The following is a 23717-nucleotide window of genomic DNA, read 5'->3' on the forward strand; positions in this document are numbered from 1 at the left end:
TTTTCAAACATTTCATTTTCCAATTTGGGAAGAAAACCCCAACATTCACAGAATCATAGAATGGTCTGGGTTGGAACGCACATTAAACATCATCTAGTTCCAACCCCTCTGCCATGGGTAGGGACACCTCCCACTAGACCAGGTTGCTCAGAGCCCCATCCAACCTGGACTTTATCACCTGTGCCAGTGTCTCACCACTCTCACAAGAAAGAATATATGCCTAATATCTAATTCTAAATCTAGCCTCTTTTGACTTGAGACCATTCCCCCTTTTCCTCTCACTACCAGCCCTTGTAAAAAGTCCCTCCCCAGCTTTCCTGTAGGCCCCCTTCAGGTGCTGGAAGGCCGCTATAAGGTCTCCCCAGAGCCTTCTCTTCCCCAGGCTGAACAACCCCAACTCTCTCATCCTGTCTTCACAGGAGAGGTGCTCCAGCCCTCTGATCATCTTTGTAGCCCTCCTATCGACTCACTGCAAGAGCTATATGTTCTTCTTGTGTTGAGAGCTCCAGAATTGGACACAGTACTCCAGGTGAGGTCTCATGAGAGTGGAGTTGAGGGGGAGGATCACCTTTCTTTGACCTGCTGGCCCAGGATACAATTGGCTTTCTGGGCTGCAAGTGCATGTTGCCAGCTCATGTTGAGCTTCTCGTCAGCCACCACCCATATCCATCTCCTCAGGGCTGATGTCAATCCATTCTCTGCCAAACCTGCAATTGTGCTTGGGATTGCCCTGACCCAGGTGCAGGACCTTGCACTTGGTCTTGTTGAACTTAATTGGGTTGGCATGGGCCCACCTCTCAAGCCTGTCACGTCCCTCTATATGACATCCCTTCCTTCCTGCTTGTCAGCCACACCACACAGCTTGGTGCTGAAGGTGCACTCAATCCCTCTGTCCAACTCACTAACAAGGATGCTAAATAGCACTTGTCCCAGTACCATCCCCAAAGGAACATTACTCATCACTGGTCTCCACCTGAACATTTATTTATTGACTGTAACTCTGAGTGCAACCATCCAGCCAATCCCTTATCCGTCATGTGGCCTATCCGTTAAGTCCATATCTTTCCAATTAATACTGGAATTTGGGGTCTAGGATCAGCTGTTCCAAAACTGCTCCAGAAGCAATGGCTTACAGACTCACAATATAGTTGCTATAGTGTTTCAGCTGCAAATATGTTGAGCTCTTGCATATCCAAATGGCAAGGAAGACATTACATCATCACTGGCCAGTAGAGTTTAAAGAGTGTGGTAAAATCTGTCATTGCAACTAGATTCAGCAGCTTCAGCAGTATTGTTCACTAGCAAAGAAAGGGCAAGGGAGGGTTACACTGCAAAAGTGAAAAATTATTCTCAATTTAATATATAGCTAGAGCCTGCAGAATTTGGAGTACAATTTCCAGAGTTTATATTGGACCCCACGAACCCTGAGCTAGCAATAAACAGGGCCCTTGTTCAAATTCTCATTCAAACACCATCTATAATACTAATCTCTAACAGTTTACAACTCATGGCCCCCAGAACCACTGGTATCACAGCCTTGACAGGAGAAGATAAAAAATAATTTAGTTTATTCCACAGTTTTAACTGTATGGAGAGTCTTGCAGTGGACAAGTTAATGTTAATAGTAGATCAGGATGAATCACAGAGCAAATATTGAAGCCAGAGTGAGGTTTGCTTTTAAAATGATGGTTTGGTCAGCAGACACTGTCTTTATCTTGCTAAACCCCTACAGCCAGAATGGGATGTGCTGACAGCCTCTGTTCGGGAACCGCTTAATGCCGTTTCCTGACTCAGTCTTCATCAGTAGTTGACTATTATGAATGGAGACATAATTGGTTTTAAGAACAGACACGTCCACACACAGAACTGCATGAAAATCTTAGTTCATCATTGTACAGTAGCCAGGTCACAAAACTGGTTTTCACAGGTATTGAAAGGCAAGCAGTTCAGTATTTGTTCCTGAATGAGTTATAGTTAGTACTGTGGGTACAGTTACATTTAGTTTTGGGAGCAAAAGAGATAGAATAAGTTTATTACAAAGTTAGCAAAGGCTAAATTAAGAACCAATGTTTGACATTGCAAAGGCTTTATTGTGGGCTATATTTTAGGGTCCCAAAACAGCATACAGTTTGAGAACAAAGACTTTGATTTACTTTGATGTTCTACAAAGCCGGCAAGACTAATCTGGATATCTGAGTCATGAAAAATAGCTTAATTTTGAGATGTTATGAGTAGGGTCATGATTGGACTAGATTAGGATTAGGTATAGAAATCCTCTCATCAGGCGAAGTAGGTTTTGCTACCTTTCCAAATTCTGTGAGGCCTATGAGGATACTGAAATATAATTACTCCAAATCAGAAAATTAAACATGAATCATCACATTACGGCCAAGCATAGAGGTAAAACTAGTCCTAGAGCAATTAGTGATTAAACAGCTAAGATTAATGCACTTAAAAGGCTCTAGTTATGAGCCTTTTAATATGCACCATAATATGCCACATGACTTTTCTTATATTTCTTTCTGGCATGTACATGTTAATATGTTTCTATTAAAATTGTAAATATAGCATGGAAAGGAAGAAAAATCTCACCCTTATGCCTGTGTAAGTCTATAGGAAATGAACTGCGTGAGAGCTTATGGAAACATCAACTTTTAGAATATGGAAAGAAAATAGAGAAAAGAATAATTCAATACACGTTAAATACATTTCACAGTTTGATTGCTGAGTTCATTTAACACATATTTCTGAGGTCAACTTGGGTTTTTTCATAGCTTTGCAATTTGATTTTACACATTTTATGTTTGACACTTCATGCAAGATAAGCATCACACTCTGAGACTTACAGTAATACCAGTGTAAACTGAGCATAGAAGCAGTGAGTGAAGCAGTTAACTCTGGATAAATACTGATGCCCTGAGACCAGACTATATTCCACTCTCTTGGAACAGAATTATGATGAAGACTGAGCTGAGAATAACACTGTGTAAATGTGACTGTCTGCTCTTCTGAATATATTCTTACCAAACCTCGCTTATTCTGATGGATCCATTAAACAACTGTTTTCCAGTATCATCACTGGTAATAAAGGGCAGTATAGTTCCAGAAATTTTCTCCCTTTTTTTTGGCAATTTTTTTGTCTGTTTGTTTTAATTTAGATGTATATAATTTTTTTGTGATACAAAAAGAGACACAGAACATTGTTATCTTCTCGATGGCTTTGAATAGTTAAATAGGAGCTAGCCTCTTGTGTATCATCTTTCAGTTTTAAAATAGCCTTTTAGCATGTGCTTGAGACTCTAGTGTTGTTTGCATCTCTTCAGAATTGTGCTTCTCAAATGAAATTTTCATTAATTTTACCACTATTTTTTATTCCTCTAAAAAGTCATGGAAGGTTAATTATTGTTATTTCCTTGCTTAAAACTGCATTTTCATTTAAACTGATGAACAAAACCAATAATCTAAATGTCTAGCCACACAACATAAATGATGTCTAGTCAAGGCAAAGAGTTTTAATTTAACCACTAGGAGGAAATATCATTGCCAAAGTGGCTTAAAACTTCAAATAACTAACATTTACAGGAACTGGCTTCTTTGGACATCATAAGCATTAATGCACTGAAGATTTCAATTCACAACAGAAACTGTTTGAAAATAGTACTCTGTAAAATGCATTAGCAAGTGCAAATAATCACATAGAAGACTAAGAGTCAAGTATGTGGCTGTGTGCCACAGTACCTCAGTGCTTCTGCTCAAGCCTTGAAAAGGCACTGATGCCAAGGCGTACAGCATTAGCTACATTTCTGCATGTATTAGCCAACACAGTAGAAGAGCATGTCACAGTTTATTCTTTTTTCCCTGGAACAAGCTTGTTCTTCCTTAGAGTCCATTATAATTTAACCATGTATAAACTACAAATTTGTAAATTTTGATTCTTTCATGCTTATGTTAATATAAATTGAAATCAATAAGTCCTAGCAAATATTTTACACAGTACTTGTAGCATGTCCAGAGACACCCTGCAGTTCTTTCTAGGGCCTAGAATATATATTTGGTTCTTCTTCTTTGTTTGCATTGTCTGAAACTCCACAACCAGGTTGTGAATAGTTTAATTTGTTTACTGAAATTACAGTGATGACTTGTAGTTGAGCATGTAACTCATATTGTTTCAGGCTCCTAGCTGCGCATCACAAATAGGGAAATACCTTAAAAAAAAAAAAAAAAGTGACACCATTACTGAATTACTGGAGGTTAGGCTCTGAATAGGATTTCTTAAATTTATAAAGTAATTAACTCTTTGATGTGCTTATAATTTTTTTCATATGGGATTATTCTTGGGAAAAAAAACAGATGACATTGAAGGGGTAACCGAGAAATCAAAATATTCTTTACACTTCTTACATGAATCCAAACTCCTTCTGCATGCAGTATTTTCCTAATTATTATTCATGGAGCTAGAACACTTTTTAGTTCATGTTCCTAAGGATTCAAAATGGGTTTCTAAGAACTTCAGCACCCTTCTGCTTCATGCATGTATGCATTCCACTGAAATACTCTTAACTGCATTTCTTTTGTTGAGATAAAGTAAATGCAGGTGCAGAAGTGGTCCACCTTTTGAAGGTTGATCAGATCTTTCTCTCTGATCCCTAGGTCTTCAGTATAGGAGAATGTGTACTTAATTTCTCTCTGGAATTGTTACACTGTGATTGAGTAGCAAAGACAAGATGAAAAACACAGTGCAAGGAAGACACATGCCCTATCATAGTGAAATAATAAAAAAAAATATTTCTATTTAATTTTTTCTATCTATATTTCTATCTATTTCTATTAAAAAAAAAAAGTACTTCGCACTTTTTGTGGGTGAACCCCACAACCTTCTTAGTGATTAAAAAAATGTGATTAAAAATGATACCTCTTTTTATCCCTGTGAAGTCAACTCTGTGATGCATGCAATTAGCATTGGTGATCACGCTTAGTTTTTCACACTTTGAATGGTATACTGTGGCTGCTTGAGTGCTTCTTTACTTGCTGCTGTGTCTAAAGTTAGTCTTCACATCTCTAAGGTGGAGAACATTAAATGACATCCAGGTTAAGACAAAATGTAACTAAGAACATTTATTCATACCAGATAGAACAGATGATAAAGGAACAAGTTTTATAAAGGCATAGATGAACAAACAAAAGGAAAAAGAATCTAATTTAGTCAAGATTGCTTCATACAAATCTCTTCCCTCCCACATCAGCTAAATTGCCACCTGCTTCTTGCAAGATGGCAGTCACAATTTCAGTTTTTTGCCTCATGCTGCATTTGTATTTGGAGACTCTGATTAAAGCACCCATCCATAAGAAAGAATGTCCTTTCTCTCACAGAACACATTTTAGGACTTAGCCCTCAGGGACTACGCTGAGATATTAGTCTTGGCTGTACTTGTTAGCTCATTTAACCTGTTCTCCTTTCAGTTCTACTGAGGAGTTCAGGCAGATTTAATGTCTTATCCTGAAGTTCATTTTACTCACTTTCATCCAGGAGTTCCTTTTGCTTCATTTCTTAATTAAAATAAGTACTGGTCCTCTTCAGATATACAAATGCCACTCTCTAGACTTTGTATGATCTCCTGTAATTTACTAAACAACAATTGTAATTGACAATAACCCTGTAATTCACTTAACAAAGGTTAAAACTTCCTGAGTCCTGAGTTCACCTCCTGTTCCATGAGTTTAGTTAAGGTAAATTAAGGACTTCAGCTGGCTGGGGCCAAAGTCAACTTCTTCACTGATGATAGCTGTTTGGAAATGAGATAGAAGAGAGGGTCTTAATCTCCTTTTCCCTAGGAGTTGCTTTTAGTCAGAGGCTTTCTGGCTTGGTTCCCACCTGAGCTATATCACAACTGTGACAGCTACATCTATACCTGGTCCTCTGCCTCCCTGACCCAGACCTAGACATGACTTTCTGTTGTGACTTTGACTCACCACAACAGACTTGCTGGGTGATCATTGGCCTGAGACCAGCCCTGCAGTATGTTTCCAGACCTGATTCTGACCCTGATTTTTGTGGTTCAACATAGAATCATAGAATGGTTTGAGTTGGAAGATGATCTAGTTCCAACTGCATGGACAGGGACACCTCCCACTACACAAAGTTGCTCAGAACCCAGCCTTCAGGCCTTGATCACTTCTAGGGAGTGGAATGACTTCCACAGCTTCTCTGGGCAACCTGTGCCAGTTCACCACCCTCACAAGAAATTATTTCTTCCTAATGTCTAACCTAACTCTCTCCTCTTCCAGTTTAAAGCCATTCCCCCTTTTCCTCTCACTACATGCCCTTTCAAAAAGCCCAGCTTTCCTGTAGTTCCCCTTCAGGAACTGGAAGGCCACTATAAGGTCTTCCCAAAACCTTCTCTTCCTCAGGCTGATCAACCCCAACACTCTCACCCTGTTTTCATAGGAGAGGTGCTCCAGCCCTCTTATAGTCTTTGTGGTCTTCGTCTGGGCTCACTCCAAGAGCTCCATGTCCTTCTTGTGTTGAGGGCTCCAAAGCTATACGCAGTATTCCAGGTGATGTCTCACAAGAGTAGAGGGGGAGAATCACCTTTCTTGACCTTCTGGTCATGCTTCCTGTGATGCAGCACATCCTGACACCTTGCAGGTCAAGCCACTGCTCCAGCTGCCTAGCTGCCATTGTCACTTTCAGCTGCCCTCCTTTCTGGCATAGCCTGCCCTTGGGACTCTGCCATACCCCTCCCTTAAATGATTCAATTACATATTTGGCTGTGAATTGTGTTTCAGTCTTCTAGTCTGCATGAATCCATGAACTATTCCATTTGATAGAAACTACAGAAACAAATATTCAGCACTGCTTCTCAGATAAGACCAGACATTGGCAATTCAATTGGATTCAGAGTGTTTGAAATGACTGGCTCTCAGTTCTTTTCCTATAACCATTGTTGTATTCTCCATCACAGCATCTAAGCACCAATTTGAGTTTGGTCCCTAAATGTCTTTGCATCTGGACCTCAGTTACTTCATAGAAGGTGTTTTAGTGCCTGTAGCACGCAAGTGTCAGACAAACACATACACAAGTACATCCTCTACCTTTTGGAATGAGAATATGCAGTTTCTCCTAGTATAGCAGCTGGTAATGCATAAAGTGTGTCTCAGCTTACAGTATCTGAACATTTTGAACAGACATAAGAGAGATGTTACAGGCTGTGTTCACAAAAAGATGTTAGTCTAGATTTGCATCTAACCTCAGAGATGTACATAATGCTATTCATGTTAGCCTGAGGACAGAACAGCAGAGGAGCAGAGAGAAGTACAATGACACAGTGGGGAATAGCACAGAATAAAATAGCAAAAGGGGGAAGAATTTTCAAAAATTGTGGAACTAGCAAAGTGCATAAAAATAAGAATGCTTAAAAGTTAAAGGAGAAATCAAATATTTTCGTGAAAGAAAATAACATTAACCCAGAAAAGTTTGATAAACATTACCACCAATATTCGGAAGAGCTGCAAAGGGACAGTTACATAATTTATTATTACAAAGCACAGTTCAGCTACTTAGTCTCCTCTACAATGAGCACTAATGTGTTTCACAAAGTTCAGAGATGAAGGATATGGTTGGAATTCAGTATTTGATATAAATTCTTCTAGTAAGATCTCTATAATCATGCTGTTAAAAAATATAAAAAGAAACCACTTAGAGTAACTGCTTTTTACTATGTGCACAGACTTGAGAGACAGTAAAGTTAAATTGTTAAAATACATGTACATAAGAGGGTTAAATATAAATATAATATTATATTCATATATTATATTCCAGCTTATAGTAACTACATCATAGCCCCTAACAATTGTTACAGAAAAATCTGTGTTTTTCCCACTTTTTGTTACTTTTATAATTTTAACAATAATGCTCAAGATTGCTTTGTCCTGTTTTTTTCCCAAAACAATTTTACAGAAGCAAGTACAAAATCAGTGTTTCTATTCCAGCTCTGCTATGTGCACTTAAATACACACCTATAAATGAGTGAAGACTTATTCATGGGTGATATCCATGCTGCTAATTCAGATTTCAAATAAAGTCACTGTTGAATCAGATAAGCACTGATTTTCTACATTGACATGTAGTCAAAGACTAGGATTTCATGCTACAAACCCCCTTAGGAATTCTTCTATGCTACATCTATGAGCTCTTCTGAGAGGAATTCTTGCTTTCAGTATTTCTGCTTCTTCAAATTAAATATATGCTAAAGAGATTTACAGGGCTCAGCTGTACAAGCAGCTGAAAGTTGTACTTAACAGAAAAAGAGCATTTATATATGGGCAATTGCTACTTTAATGAAATTCAACTGTTGGAAATTAAACTTAGAGACTCTCAAGGAAATGTGAATTTTAAGGAAACTTTTTTTTCTCATCTAAGTGGAGCAGGAAGGATTTTTTCATCTATATTTCTGGCCTTGTTTTGGGTTTGTTTTTTTTTTTCAACTTAGAAGTCTTTTTTTCCTATCTCCCGTGCTCAGTGAAGGAAATAAATGACATGGGATAGTTTGGGTAGAGGTCCCCAGAGGATTCTCTTACCAAAGACCAACTTCTACGGACGTAGATCTGGCTACCTGTGTGCAACATATCTGTCACTTTTAATGACTGGGGATCCTGAAAGCACATTATGCCAGTCTTATACTTTACTGAAGACACTTTCATACTGTGTGCATCACCAGATTATGTGGCATGTATCCAGGACACTACCACTCTTTTCATGATTCCTGGCAGCTCTACCTCTGCTGCTGGACTGGGGAGAGCCTAAGCATGAGAAAACTCAGCTCAGTATCCACAAATCTTTGTAGACAATTAAACAGAAAACAACTTAGATATTTATTATCTACACAACAATGAAATGAACCTGTAGCTAAATGTGTCCCAAACATCTTCTGTTCTCAAACAGCATACAGTACCATTTAAAATATGATTTAGAATGACAGGCTTCTTCAGTTTTCCAAAAATGAAAAAAAAAAAAAACAATCAAAAATCTGTGAGATGTGTATATTTCCACTGCTATATCCAGGAAGTAAGCTATGTATGTTGTGGTTTTTTTTTCCAGAAGGTTCTTCAAACCAAGGCTTAAATACACAAAAAAATAAAAATAAAATTGAAATAGTACAAATAGCTCTTTGAAGATTACTTTTGTACATGCCTTAGAAAAACATAGAATGGAAGATAAATAAAAATAAGTCTCTGCAACACAGTATAAAACCTGACACTTCAAAACAGCAGGTTCTTTTATCCCCAGGGACATAAACAGAACTGTTGAAAACTACATTAGGGATATTTTATGGTATAGTCTTAACATCTAGGAAGGAAGTTTGGCTGTCTGCCACCAACTTCTGAATTACGCAAGCAACTTCTTAGAGCAAGAAAACTCATGCTTATTTGGCAACACTTTAGGAATGGTCTTTCTTCAATATTTTAGCTTGTAATGGGAGCTTTCTTCAAAAGTTTAATAAAGTCAGATGTATTTTTGATTTTTTTTTTAATAGAAACAAGGTTGATGTATGGTTTCCTTTTAGTTTAGTCTAGTTTCTTATTTCCCGTGTACTTCTTGTCTATCAGGTTCTACCTTCTAGGTTTTGAACATGTAGGTAGATTTAATGAAAAATGCTAATATGCTGACTGGAGGAGAAATGCACAAAATATCTCTTTGGAAGTAAAGGCTTCAGTATGTTTGTACTGTATTAATATTATTGCAAATACATGAGCATTTACAAAAGACAGATATTATAAATTCCACAGTAACTGAAAATGAAGAATGTTCTTTGGTATACATGCAAATAAAAAGCACAGAATCAATTAAACAAAGGTTCACAGTTTGCTTTGCTCATTGAAAGACCCAAATGTATGTAAATTCACTTGGAATTGAATTCTGAGTTTTTTGTATATGGATTTATATGAATGCATGAATTATATAATGACATTTGCAAATCAATACAGAAGCAAGCAAATAAAATAGAGATTGTGTCTGCATCTTAGTTACACCACTGGTGTCTCAGTAGAATAGAAAAATTTGAGCAAACTTTTATCTAGGTGACCTAAGTAGTACCACAAGTTGTGTAGACGTGATCACAGAACCCGTTGCAGACTAACTTCCTCCTATTCCCTCTTTATGCCATTGTAAATTACTAATTTGCTGTTCCATATTACAAATGAAATATATGAGATGAGACTAAGTGAATGCTTCCACTATATTAGTATTCTTGTGTGACAGTTTGATTACTGTTGATTCTGTAGTTACTCAAAGAGGGGAGAGACTCCATCTTTCTTGTACAAATACGGTATATCACGCCATATGGTAGAATGGGTGTCTGTAAGGAGGTCCAGTAATTTAACAAATCATCATGTTTTACCTTTTTTCTTTTATTCTTTCAGCCTTTTTCTTTGTGTGTATGTGTGCTGGATTGCTATCCATTTTCTCCATAAGCACATGTTCTTTAAGAGGTTTGGTTCTATAACAAGGACAGGGCTGAGTGGCTGAGTGGGCTGCAGCATAATTACAGATGGGATGCTCACTGTGAAAAGCTGATGTTTTAAATGTCAAGTCAATTTTTAAGGGGAAAATGGCCTAGAAAAAATATAGATCTATGATTAAGGGACACTATTTTTAAACAGCTGATTTCTGGTAACTGAAATAATGTTCGAACTTTAAGCAATTATGAAGCAATCCTAGGATTTTGAAATTCAAATTGCTAACTTGTAAGGGAGAGTCAGCTTCTCTTTAAATATTGCCAGATGGCTGGGTTTAGAAACTATGAAAAAAGATTCCAGTATATAATAATTTTAATAATCCACTTTTAAAAAGCATTATTTACTTTCTTCATACTTATATACTAATTTAAATTACTTAGTTGTACATTGTAAGAATATTCAGGTTGAAAAAAAAGCAAAAGTACAAATACAAATTTATTTTTTCCCTCCTGTGTATCAGGTGAATGTAGGTGAATTGTTTTTCCCCCACAGAACCACACCTCATACACTAATATTTGTTTGCATTTCTTTCTGTCTGTTTTTACAAGATCTTTTTTTAACTAGACTTTATTTACCATGTATTATGCAAACCTACACATCATACAAAACCAATAATTTGTAATTGTGTTTTTTTAAATCTACTCTTATAACATCAAAACTCTTCCTAGATATATATTAATATAATTTCAAAATAACCTTGAGATTAGGTGGCACTATCTTTCCATATTTTTGTGTTTATAAATAGAGATAAAAAACAAAATTAAGAAAAAAATATGTTGACTTTTGCTTGTCTAGCATGGAACGGTATGAACTTGACTTTTTGGAGCTCTCAGTATTTTAATGCAGCTATGCACATGCAAAGCACAGGTTCAGTTAGTTTAAATTACAGTGAAAGAACCCAGAAATTCTGCAAATGTGTGTTCAAGTTGCTTCTGTATTATAAAGAAACAGCATTACAATTATTGTCAGATAGAACTTTGTTAAGAGCCTAATCACAAGGCAGGAGAAGAATACACATCTCTGTAGTTTTCTGTCTTAATTATGAGAACTTTATATCATGTTCTCTTTGCTTTAAAGACAAATATATATAATTTTTGCAGCCATAAGCACTGATTGTAGCAGGGAATCTAAATGTGTGGTCAGGCCTTAAGTGTCATTCTACCTGTGTTCAAGCAGGTTGAATTCACGCTACAGAAATTCTAACAATCCAATATTTCAGCTCTCTGATTTTACAGTCTAATTGCATGGTAAAATTCACATCATAGCTATTGTATTGCAAACCTTATATGCAGGAGAATTTTGGTGCTCCTGATTTGCATGAAAATGCATTTAAGTCAATATTTGAAGCAATTTGTGATTTCTAGGCTTCAAGTCTCTGATTTTAGACTAGTTGTGTGTACATACAGGTGTAATTTATGCAAGTTTATGCAATGCCATGCATTTTTAATACAGTAGAAGAGTGCTAGAAAAACACGGTGTGTCATCAGCAGCTTCCTTGCTTGGCCGTGCTTCCTGATCCTGCTCCAGAGTGCCAAGAGCCATGGGTTCCCCCCTTGGGAGAGGGCAGGGGCAGGGTTGTGGTGGATCTGGAAACCTACTGCATCCCTGGGGAAGGGAATGGTGACCCTGTGACAGATGACGTTATTGGTGCCCTCAGGGCCCCAACATTTAGAAGCAGTAGGGCGAGCACCTCCCTACCCTGCAACCCCACATTTCTGCAGCCCCTGAAGGCTGCTTTTCCATGGAATAACTCCTCATCTACTTCCTTTTCTTGCTTAAAAGGATTCTCAATGTGTCTGCGTTTACACCCACAGAAGTTGTTTTCAGCCCAGTGCAGATGTTTCTTACAGAGTCTGTCTTTTAAACACAGGTTACTGAATTTGTAAACTACTATCAACCATGAAAAATATTTGCTGGTCCGAGAACAGAAAACAGATTTTGTACATGCTCTCAAAGCCACTTTGAAATAATGATAACATGCACAAATAAATTAGAGGAAATTCAGCTTATGTTCATGTATTCCATGAACTTTAGGGGAATTAAATAAAATATATAAAATTAAAACTAGAAACAATTTAATAACACTTAATAGTTAAGTAGTAATTTCCTTTCCTAGTATCCTAAAACATATTTTGTGTTTCCTTCTACTAATGAAATCCTAGTATTTGAGAGATAAAAGGTGATGTCTGATCTGCCATAGCCTCATAAACCAGTTTGCACAGAAAGAAATGAAGAAATGTTTCTTCCTTCACACAGTCAAAACTTTGCAATTGTAGGACATGAGTGGAAAATGTAAATTGACATCTGGCTATAACTAGAGAATAATTATTTATTTTCCACTGAAACGTTCCAAAAGATCACTTTCCTGACTAGGTGTGGTCAGTCTGTTATTCTCAGGGCCCACTTGAATGACCAAATTAGAGTGAGGAATGTATAAAAAATGCAATAGGTAAAATATGAATGGTTTTTAATATAAGTATCAAAAATATTACAAGAACACTTCATTTATTCTGACTTTCTCTCACAATTTTGTCTGCACAGTAAGGAAAACTTGTCTAAGGTTCCTTGTGCTTCACTGATTCTTTTTAAAGTTATGTATGACCTTTTGTAAATGCTTTCATTTGAGAAACAAATTTTCCTTTGGAAACTGATGTATTTCTAAACAGTCTGTGGTTTGAAACAAGTTACAACTGTGCTAAGCAATTCTGAAGGACGTGACTCTACAGTCACTGCAAGAAAATTGATCATTCAGTTTTAAAAGACCTTTTTTATATATATCCTGTTGCAGATTTCATTTTAAATACATTATCTCAGAATTTTTTTTCCAGTAGTTTATCCCTTACTAGCTTGAACAAGCAAAACATTTAGCAATTTAGTTTGAAATGTAAAGGATTAATTCTGGCTTCTCTGGTGATGTTATGACACAGACAGAATTCAAAATACCTTTTTCTCTTTCCTTCGTAAGAGATGAACTTTTTTTTTTCTTTAGACTTGGCGCTTGAAGAAAGTAAGAAACACTTCATATTTTACCATTTGCTTTGGAACATACATAGCATAACCAGATACACTTCATTGACATAGAATGTTAGTGTTAAATTGTGAAGTGGCATTATATTGGATTTTTTGTGGTTATTAATAAATACCACAATGCTGTGTCCTACCAGGTCCTATGGAAAAAGTGTGAGCAGTTGCTATTTCTGAGAGGAAATGATCAATAAACTAGAAAACCTAATTTGCACAGAGCTATGAAGTTTAGATATATGTAAGAAGACAAATACAGTTTGTCCAAAACACCCTTCAAACTAATCTTTTTTGTGTAGTTTGAGTTAAATTTAAAAAAATGTGCTGCCACTGTCATGGGGAAAAATAATCAAAACATCCTTTTTCTTCATTGACTGGTTTTGGTTCTTAACTACTTGATTTTACTTAAAGTAGTTAAGTAAGAATGCTATATTTTCTGCAGCCTAATGCCTAACGGTCTTTTCTTCATCCTCCCCACAGCAGTTGAAGAAAAGGAACAGCTATGAGGCACTGGTACTCATAAATTCTTAGCCAGATTTGTTTCTAAGGAAACTGTACTAAATAAAGTTTGAGATTCTTTCATAAGGGCTACTGTGTAAGTCTGTCCTGGGGAGATGAATTTATTTTCAGTTTTTTCATTCCATCAGGATGATAATAGCAGCAGTTTAGAATAATTTTAACATCCTATCTGTGTCACTTTTCACTGTGTCCTTAAAACTGCTTTGGGGATTATTTTTCCTTTGTCCACTGGTATTTAATTCCCTTTAATCCCAAATCTTCCAGCCTTTGAAACACTTCAGCTGTACAAAATTAGCCTCTCTCTTTCTAAGTTACTCTCCTTCACACCTTCATATTCTGTCACTCTGTATATTTAAAAAAAGAGAATCCCTACAGAAGCATACATTTCCACATTTTGCACCATTTATATAAACGAAAGAGACTAACCTAAATTGATTATAAGAGTAATTTCATTGAAGAAGGTGTTGACAACATTAGTTCAATTAATTTGCTTCTTGTTGACTCCTTGTTGAAAATAAGTCAACATCCATTTGACTTGTTTTGAGATATCCTGCCTGATGTTCACCTATGAGAGCAGAATGGCACGTATCTCCTGCAGGCTCTTTGTCAGATACATGAGCCCCATTTAAATGTCTCAGAGCACCTCAGATGACACCTTTGTTTACAACACAGAATGAAATATTCCATTTCAGCACATCATGTTTCCGTGGGACTTAGACAAATGTTTAAAGCTAAGCACAACTTCAGGGTGCTTCTCAATATGGAAGGTATCACTGCACTGCTAGAGCCTGTTCAGCAAAACCCTTGATTTGTTCTCATGCAACTGATAAAATGAGCACCAAAATATCCACTTCATACTTTTTCAGGAAAAACAATCAACATTTTACTTCTAAATCTACATTGCAGAAATAAAATGTACAAATGGCAGAACAGAAAAAGCATCTAGAAGAAATAAATCAGTTTGTATGATCTAATAGTCCGGGCATTAAAGTATTTACAAATGGTTATTCTTTTTGTTCATTCCAAAATGCTAGTGTAAATAAGCATATAGGCATTCTGTTTTTAGAATTAGTCTCATTTGCTATAAATGCTTAGTGGGATATTGTTCTCTGTTACTTTTTTTTAATTACATCCTTGCTTTATGGCCCTGATTTTGGACTACGGTTGCTGTGTTAGTAAAAAACACAAAACAAACTAAAAAACCCCTTCAATATGTTTAATTCACACTTGTCTCCATCCAGTTATTCCTGTACTGCTGTTCTCATTTTATAATGGGGAGAATGCCAATCATCTTCAGTAAGAATGGCGGCTGGAAGCCTCAGAATTTCTACATTTGCTAATGCAACCTTTTAAAAGTCTACACTTGAAAAGCAAGGCTAAACACTTGGTATCCTGCTGGCCCAAGTATATTCAATTCAAAGCAGCAATAATAACTCCTGATCCTTTATTCTGGAGAAAAAATTTCAAAGAGCACCTATTGATGTTTTCAATGCCCAGTCTTTATGAGTCAGAAACACAGGAGAAAATGAAAGTAAAATAAAATAAAACAAGAAAAAGAGAGAAATTTTTACTCTATTGACAATTTACAAAAATTGCATGTTTACACTCCCTGAAAGGTTAGCTTTTCTGTGTTACATGGGTAAGTAAAAGAAAAGGCATTTCAGAAATAGCTTCTTGTTAAAATAGTAGCGTTTTAGATGGACACTACATTTATGTGGAATTTTAAAACTTTTAGATGGGAAAATGAAGCCTAAAAATGAAAATGACAATCCAGCACTATAAAATGAGTCAGAATAAGGAGAACATGTAGTTTTTAAACCTATATCTGGTTGTCTAAATTTCAATAGTTTTGCTGATGCATGGTCCGATGGTATCTTACATAACAGGTTTTGTTTCTTCTCCTCTTTAATAAAATGAAGATGACGCTGTATTTCTGCACTAATGTAAATATCAGATATGGCAATCAGAATCTGAGTCAATGGAGGATCAATAAAGTATTTTCAATTACACTAAACTAACCTTCACAGCTGCATGATTTAAAGCTCAGAATTTTAATGCAGTAATTTAAGTTTTTATCATATCTAGTAGGCTTGAATGTAGGTTTGAAGTGGATACTAAAGTGGAAACTAAAGGTTAACTTTCTATTCCTTTACCCCTTTGGCACAATTTTCTGTTATCATAAATGTTTACTGTAGGTTGCATTGAAAAAATCACTGTGCTTGTCTAATTATCACATTTAATTCTGTTTTCCTGAGCTGGCTTAGGAAACTCTATAGCTTATTAAGGAATGCAGTAAGAGCTTCACAGACTTCATGTTAAAAAAAGGCTTGTTTGTATTAATGCTATTTGGAAGTCAAACCCAACAGATTTTAAATTAATGTATTTTTTTTCCTTACATCCCTACATTGCCATGTGCCTATATTACAGTTGTTAATTACACATCTGATTAGTACATCACTGCATTAGAATTCATATTTCTTTCTCTACATCACCATTTCATAAAAGATCCTTTTTTTTTTTTTTTCTTCATAGTATTTCCCCCCCCATAATTTCCTTTTTATTTATGTATTTGCCTCCTTCCAGTTAGTTGGGATCTGCTTTGCATGTTGCCTCTCCCATGAGATCCACACTAGAACAGAGGAAAGGTTTGAGGAAGAAGGAGTGACAGATGGAAACCAATACATAATCACCATAACCCCCTCTCCATACCTCATTTGATTCCTTGCTGAAGGGAATGAGCTTGGCCAGTGGCAATAGTAAGGGGGGGAAGAGCCTGATGTGACTGAAGTGAAGGGGAGGAGGGAAGCTGAGCCTGGCAGAAAAAAGGGGAAAGGTACAGGTTTGTTTTTTGTCTTTTTATTACCCATTACCTGTTTATTATTTTAATTGGCCATAAATATAGCCAATTTTCCCAAAGTCGAGTCTGCTTTTCCTGCAATGTTAATTGGTAAGGGACCTCCCCATCTTTGTCTTGACTCTTGAGATTTTGCATTCCTGTTCTTCCTGTTCTCTTCACCACTCCTTTTTTCCTGGAGGACTGGAGGAGTGAGTGAGCTGGGTGGGAGTGTGGCTGTTAGCCAAGGCTAACCGAACACATACTGTCAGCTCAAGATGTGCACAGTATTTTTTTGCACCCTGCAGAAGAAATTATTTTAAAACTTCAGCTCAGTTACAAGCTTCAAAATCAAGGGTTATCCTGCACTATCTCTGAAAAACCATGGGAGGAAACACCTCTGTATCTGGAAATGTCTGACCTTAAATCAGATAAGAACTGATCCAACATACTAAATTTATTTATTTCCACATTATTTTCTTTTTTTCTTTTCCCCTATCTTCGCTTCTCTTTCTGTCATGTTGTCCTAGTTTTTCATTCTCCTCCTACTTTGTCTCCTCATTTTTCCTCGTACTTTCTCTCCTCATGTTTCCGGTGTCTAAAGATCATGAGGAAATCTTCCAACTAAACTTTACTGATCTTACTATCTTTTACAAGATTTTAGATGTGTGTACAAGAAATCCTGTCTTTAAAGAATGTATGTCACTGTAGTTCCATTAGGGTTATTGTAACTGTGTTAGTATGTAGCAACTGAGATTTGGTCCAGAATTCCTCATGGTACTTAATGGAGCTTTTCTGTTCAAATGTAATAAACTGATAAATTGAATCATTGTGTTCAGACTGAGGGCCTCTGCATAATAAACTGACACTGGTTTTCTTATCACCCCACAGTTTAATTTAATCAAATCACTGTTATTAGTCTTGTCATGTTTAAGTTAACATAGTTCACTAAGGTATGGTTCTCTAAAAGTAATAATAAAAAATGAAAACACTTTGGCTGATTACAACATAGTAGGTTTTTCCATCTATTTTCCCCTTGTGCTATAAGCTGTAACTAGCTCTTTTTACTATTAAAATACTAAATACAACAGAATCCAACTTATATTTACATAAAAAAATCAGATGTTATTGTACCGATTACTGAAACAGATGACAGTTTATTGTCAATAACATTACCTGAATTGTTGTCAATGTCACAGCATGAACAGCATAGTTTGAGTATGCTTTGGTATAATGTACTTGGCAATTCTGAAGACAGCAATCTTCATAAACCCCAATTAGAAACTATTATGCCAAATAATCATAAATCATGATGAAGATTGGTAGATCATCACAGAATCACAGAATCCTCGGGGTTGGAAGGGACCTTGAAAGATCATCTAGTCCAACTCCCCTGCCAGAGCAGGATCACCTAGACTACATCACACAGGAACGTGTCCAGGAGGGTCACCCCTCAGTCTCCTCTTCTCCAAGCTAAAGAGACCCAACTCCCTCAGCCTTTCCTCATAAGGGAGATGTCCCACTCCCTTCATCATCTTTGTGGCTCTGTGCTGGACTCTTCCAAGCAGTTCCCTGTCCTTCTTGAACTGAAGGGCCCAGAGCTGGACACAATATTCCAGATGCGGCCTCACCAAGGCAGACTAGAGGGGGAGGAGAACCTCTCTTGACCTACTAACCACCCCCTTTCTAATTCACCCCAGGATGCCATTGGCCTTCTTGGCTACAAGGGCACATTGCTGGCTCATGGTCATCCTCCTGTCTACCAGGACCCCCAGGTCCCTTTGTCCTACACTGCTCTCCAGCCTGTCAGCCCCAGCCTGTACTGGTACATGGGGTTGTTCTTCCCCAGATGCAAGACTCTACACTTGCTCTTGTTGAATTTCATTGAGTTTCTCCCTGCTCAACTCTCCAGCCTGTCCAGGTCTCGCTGAATGGCAGCACAGCCTTCTGGTGTGTGAGTCACTCCTCCAAGTTTAGTGTCATCAGCAAACATGCTGAGGGCATATTCTGTTCCCTCATCCAGGTCATTGATGAAAATATTGAATAGTACCGGTCTCAGTACTGACGCCTGAGGGACTCCACTAGTCACAGACCTCCAACTAGATTTTTTGACCACAACTCTGACTTCTTCCTTTCAACCAGTTTGTCAACGTTTGACCCAGTTGGACAACAATGCTCTCGATCCCCTCCCCCTCCTACCCAGGTAGGGAAGGAGAGAGAGAAAAAAAAAAAAGACTTGTCTAGATTGAAAACTGAACCGTGCAACTTTATTTAGAAAATTAATATGTGATGTTAGAGTGTATATATATATAGTGATTATACAAAAGTGTGGCAGAAACCTCTCACCTCCCCCCACCCCCAGCAACTCCCACAGCACTTCCCTCAGATGAGACAATTCCGAGGAATCCCGAAGCTGCTCCTGGAGAAGGCAGAGAGTTACGAGGGTCAGGAGGGCTTGGGGTCGATGGTCCGATGATGATGGGCAGATGGTGTTGTCCCAGACGCCGGCCACGAACAAAAGAAAGAGGAAAAGAGAGAAAAAGGAAGGCAGATAGACAGGCAAGGCGAAGCGGCGAGAGAGCAAAGCAGGAAGGAAGGAAGTTTTCTTCTGTCATCTCCGACCTTCCCCCGAGCCTACGTAGATATATGGAATGGAATATCTCTGGCCAGTTTTGCTGTTTGTCTAACCCAGCCTCCCATGGGGGGGGGGACCACAGATCCCCCCGTAGTGTCTGAGCCAGCAGAGCAAAGGCACTACCTTGAGAGCCCAGCAATTACAAAAACATTCCAGTGTCTTATCAACCTAGCAGAACACGCAGTTGCTAGTTGAAGAAAGCTCACTGAAATAAAAAAAAAATCAGCAAAAGAAAAACTGGCTTCATCCTGGCTCAAACCAGGACACAGTTCTTGATCCACCTCACTACCTGACCATCAAGACCACACTTCCTTAGCTTATCTACAAGGATGCTGTGGGAGACAGTGTCAAATGTTTTACTGAAACTAAGATAAACCACATCATGGTCTGTGTTTTTGCAGGAGTATGACAAAAGATATAGTACAATTAATGTTCATTGAATTCCATGAAAACAGAGCTAGAAATCATTTGAAAAACAGTAAATCTATACATAGGTACTGTCTCAGATGATTTGAAAGAAATATAGGGACCTCCAAAATGAAATTTACCACGAATCCGTCAGAGGAATATTTTGTATGCCTGTAATTATTCAGGATCTATTTTTGTAATGAAGATATGTTTCAACAATATTTCCTTTATTCTTTTCTGATTTGCAGTTTTCATTGTGTTATGTTTGTAACATGAATTTATTCAGACCTGAGATCTTTCTATACAAAATGTAAGCAGATACGTCCAAGGAGTAATAAACTGAAACACAGTTGGCATAAACACATTTGGTGCCGACACCCAAATGAGTGGTGTGTGGGCAGCAAATTAAACACCAGCTTGCAAAGCAAAATGGTAGCATAACAGAGCAGGGAGGTGATCATCTATCTCCATATGGCTCTGCTGAGACCACACGTACACCCCAGAATGCAGTATTTTTCTGGGTGTTTCAATACCAGGGTGATACTGACTAATTGAATCTCTACTCTCAAACATATTCGTTGAGATAATTTAAGGTCTTTTGGAAACATTCATGAGCTATGCCTTTCTTTGTTTCTGTTAGCAATATTCCATATTACACTCATACTTGCATTCCAAGGTGGCTATTTTTACTGTGAGAACATTTTAGTATTCCACTGAAGAATATATAATGAAAACATGTTAAAACAGTTAGAGCATAATTTTCTTCCTAAAATGAAGAACTAACTTTTTTTAGCAGAATTCATATTAAGCTTTTACACAACACAAGCCTGTCTTGTCTTCTGCCCAACAGCAAAACATAAAGGACCTACTTCTGTTTATGTGATTCTGTTTTTTTTTTTTCCTCTAAGTGCTATACTTTCCAAAATGAGGGAAGATTGAAGAAAGTGGTAATTCAACTCTAGTGATCTTTACTTGCAGAGTATTTCAAGTTTCAAACTTGGACGTACTATTTATATAAGTAGTTTTGAGGCTATTTTGACCGGTCTACAGCTACTGTAATTTTTTTTATTAATGCGTGGTCACTAAAGTGAAAAAGTGATCAAACTCCTCTTCTGTTCTACTAGTATTGTAGTCTAGTTTAATTTTGCTTTTATTCTTCTCTCAGACCAAGAGGATGCATAGTCACTACAGTAGAAGCTCATCATGCCCTTGATGACATGTTTGTGTCAGGATGCTTTGCATCATGAGAACAAACCAAAGTAGACAGATTAGGGACTGTGCTGTTTCCATCCACTGAGAACAGAGTTGTTTGTTTAAAAAAAAATAAATTGAGAAAATATGCCTTACTGAAACATCCCAATTCTTGGTCTATTACAGTTAAATTTTGCTGGATTAAGTATTTTAAATATGTGGGGGTTTGGTTTTCTTTATATAAAATGTACCAGCTGAATTTAATACCATGTTTGATATAGCTAGTCTAAAGGTTCCTCCTAAGGGTTTATGTAGTATGATCTTTGAGGACAGTTGTTCTTCAGCAATGTAATTTTAATCATAGTGGTTTATCACAATTTTGTGGCCTTTGATATTACTGCAATCAAGGCAGTCAGGGTCCCCAGTTCTTCACAAAGTTCTGTGCTGGACATTGAGTATGGAAGTGAAGGACTCGACAACTTTGACTTTATTCATCCTGCTGGCAAGAAAAATGGTTCAGGTAGTTATTATATACAAGGTTTAACCAAGCAAAGTAGTCCTTAACCAAGTAACTTTCTCATCAGTAAGTTTCTTACATAAACATGCAGGACTTAAGAATGTTTTGTGTTCTCTTTCCCCTAAGAAGTACTGAAATAAAAAACAAAACTCCGCCCCAAAACTGGAAGAGTAAATGCCTCCTGATAACTATTGTGACTTGTACTTTTTTTTATCATGGGTAAACTTTGACTTAACTGAAGTGGACAACAGTGACACAATCCTATTTTCTGACTCTATGACTGTACCTGTGGCCTCAAGGTTGGAGCTGAAAGACTTTTCTGAATTCTAGAGAGCTTTCACCATTCCTAGTGAAAGATACTGTAAAACCTTTTCTTTGTAGCACAAATTCTTTACCTGAGCTCTGAGTATCTAATAATAGTCCTTTATCACTAGACTCAGTGAAGGATGTGCTGGGACATTGCTTAAAATTTATCAAGACTGTAGTTTGATACAAGCTGACATTGAAATGCCAAGTTGAATATGAGTACTTTAAATCACACTTCATGTATCTGCTTTTTGCGTTACAAGCCTTTTCTATAATATCTCAAATAAATGATATTATTATAAAGTCTTATAAACAAAGTAGGTAAAGAAACAAAGGAAAAGTTAGTTCTAATCTTACAAAGCAATTGCAGCAGTTAAAGCTTTCAGCTGATTTGTTGTTTCCTAGTTATGAACACATTAAAAAGAATTTCAGATCTTTCAATCTTGGTAAAGTACCCCAGTCCTTATTTTCAGTAGACCTTTGAGATTTCCTAGTGTTATGTGGTTTGTTACATTCTGTCATCTAAGAGATTTATTTTTTTTTCCATAATGTTTTCCATTAAATTGCTCAAGTGGCATCCTTCTTAAAGTAGACTTTCTCCTTCTAATGGAGACATGCACTTGTTTCTTTGTTAGACTAGAAGCCATCTTCTGTACTTACCTTATGAGATCATTGAATCATTCATTGTTTCAATAACTTTTGCATTGCTTTTCTTCTATTGATAGCTGCTTGGTATTCTTAAGCAGCCAATTTCTCTCTCACCAAATACTGCATTATATAGCAATATGCATGTTAAGAACATGTAAACGTTTTAGCAGGCTAGTTGTAGATCAGTAGTGGCTCTTGACTGGCCTCAGAAAAGATAGTGCATAAGCACTTCTGCATGAAAAAGGGATTGATGTGGTTTACCTCCAATGTTTTCAGTTTAGTCCTACAAAAAAGTTAAGATAATATTTCATCATAAAAATGTAGCACAATTAATTTACTATAGAAAAAGAAAAACTTAATCAGATGTTTCAACAAAGAAATAACTGTGGCAAATTAATGTCGTTGATAGTAAATTAATCCTGTACTTGGTGAGTGAATGTCAGGATAAAAGAAACAACTCTCCAAAAAATTAAGCCATGCAAAACACTAATTTAATTTTTTTAAAATTTTCATTTAAGAGGAAGTACTCAGCCAGAGAATATCATTATATGGTGCAAATTACTCAATTTGACAAGGAGGTAAGCAAATGGTAACAAGTTTCCAATATTCAATACCATTTTAAATAGATTAGATCAACATCTAGTTACCCAATATAAAATTCACAGCATTTGGGAAGAAAATGAGAACTTGATTTGATGTAGAAGCATTTAAGTACTGCATAACTATATTAGTTCAGTTTCACAACTAAGAACTTTTCTGGTTACGCCAATTTTTTTTTTTTTTACAGAGGGGGCAGTTGTCTTGATGCACAGGCAAAAGTGCACACAAGGTCAAAGTCATGCTACAAAAATCCCTGAAGGATCAATTTCAATAATATAATGTGGCTATGCAGGGCATGAAGAGATCTGTACATGCTACTACTTAACATCAACATAGATGTTACTAGTCCCTAATTTTATTTACTGTTTTTCTGTTCAGATTTAAAAGTAGCTCATAAACTGTTTTCATCATGGTATTGCAGTGGGAACTCACGCCCGTGATCCACTTACTGCTCTCCACGGTACTGCTTGCCATTCCATGTTGTTATTCGTTATTCTGTTTCTATTCTCTAGTCCTAGCAATGT

The sequence above is a fragment of the Apus apus genome, chromosome 4, assembly GCF_020740795.1.
Source record: "Apus apus isolate bApuApu2 chromosome 4, bApuApu2.pri.cur, whole genome shotgun sequence".
Classification (NCBI taxonomy): Eukaryota; Metazoa; Chordata; class Aves; order Apodiformes; family Apodidae; genus Apus; species Apus apus.